The following is a 1,707-nucleotide window of genomic DNA, read 5'->3' as shown; positions in this document are numbered from 1 at the left end:
AATATATCGGACAGGGTCCCCTCGCTCTTTTTGCGTGAGAGCTTGGGCATATATCGGACAGGGTCCCCTCGCTCTCTTGCGTTAGAGCTTGGGCAAATATCGGACAGGGTCCCCTCGCTCTTTTTGCGTGAGAGCTTGGGCATATATCGGACAGGGTCCCCTCGTTCTTTTGCGCGAGAATGGGGGTATGCCGCTGCTTCCTTGCGGAATGGACCGCCGAAAAGCCCGTACGACGAACGATTCAGTGTCTGTCTCTTATACACATCTAGATGTGTATAAGAGACAGCCACGTTCTTCGATGGCGAAATTTATATTTTGCAACTCAATTTCAAAATTGAACTGTACTTGCACATGTTCAACCCGCAATGGTCACCCTCAGCTACGAGTTAACCTAACCGGCCGTTGGAGTTTGCATAGACAGTCGATGACAATGCGTGGTCTCCCGCCCGGCATTACTCGGACAGGGTCCCCTCGCTCTTTTTGCGTGAGAGCTTGGGCATATATCGGACAGGGTCCCCTCGTTCTTTTGCGCGAGAACGGGGGTATGCCGCTGCTTCCTTGCGGAATGGACCGCCGAAAACCCCGTACGACGAACGATTCAGTGTGCAGGTCTCGTTCTTCGTGCGGACGGTTCGACGGTTCCATCCGCACGGGTAGGTTCGGCCTTTTCGGTCGGGTGCGAACGCCGATCCGAAAGTTCAGACGACGATTCAGTGCACAAGTTTCGTCGTCGGGACTTTCGAACCGGCGTTCGCATCCGTGCAAGGAAGTCGTCCTTCTCGGTCCATCCAAAAGGCAGCGGTTGGGTGTGGGGGGTGGGGTCGATGCTGTTAACCTGCTCGTGGTGACCCTACTACGGCTATCAGACTCCGTTCGTCGGTCTCCGATCGCTTAACCGATAACAGCAAACATAATTTTTTTAAAGCTAGAGATTTCTGGACTTTGAAAGACAAATTTTCGACAATTCTGGACTTCGAAAAATTTTCGACAATTCTGGACTTAGACAAATTTTTGACAATTCTGGACTTAGACAAATTTTCGAAAATTCTGGACTCAGAAAAATTTTCGACTTTCCTGGACTTAGAAAAATTTCGACAATTCTGGACTTAAACAATTTTTCGACAATTCTGGACTTAGACAAATTTTCGACTTTTCTGGACTTAGACAAATTTTCGACTTTTCTGGACTTTGTTTGCGATAGCACCCCAACAAGCTCGTCCGACACACATACCGGAGGAGCCATTCGTGGAGAAAACTGCAGAGGCGTTCACGATGAATTTGGAAGATCGTGATTTTTTGCCCATGAAGGATTACTTGGGATTGAACGCGCTGGTCATGTCGATGCTCGAGCCTTGGAAACCCGCGGATTGGGAACCCTTCTCGGATCCGGTGCGGTTCGATTTCCGGAGGAACGGCGTGGATTGCGAAATCCGCCCCGTTCTGTTCGACGGTTAGATCGACCTCGAGGTAACATTTAGATATTTAATTTTCTAGAGAGGAAGATGGGGGTGGGGAAAGGCGAGTAGGTAGTTTTTCCAGTGGGTTATTTATTCAGTTTTGTTTCTTTGTTCAGGTATGTAATGATATGGCGTCGGATGCGGTCGGGAAACAGCCGTCCGGCAGGAACAAGAAGGCGCGTCAACGCTTCACGCCTAGCTGGTGCGTGTTCTGCAAGAACAACGGCGAGATGGAGAGCGTGTACGTGAG

This window comes from Anneissia japonica, unplaced genomic scaffold, assembly GCF_011630105.1.
Source record: "Anneissia japonica isolate Jap-2015-1 unplaced genomic scaffold, ASM1163010v1 scaffold288050_len39149_cov149, whole genome shotgun sequence".
Lineage (NCBI taxonomy): Eukaryota > Metazoa > Echinodermata > Crinoidea > Comatulida > Comatulidae > Anneissia > Anneissia japonica.
This window is presented reverse-complemented; position numbering follows the sequence as displayed.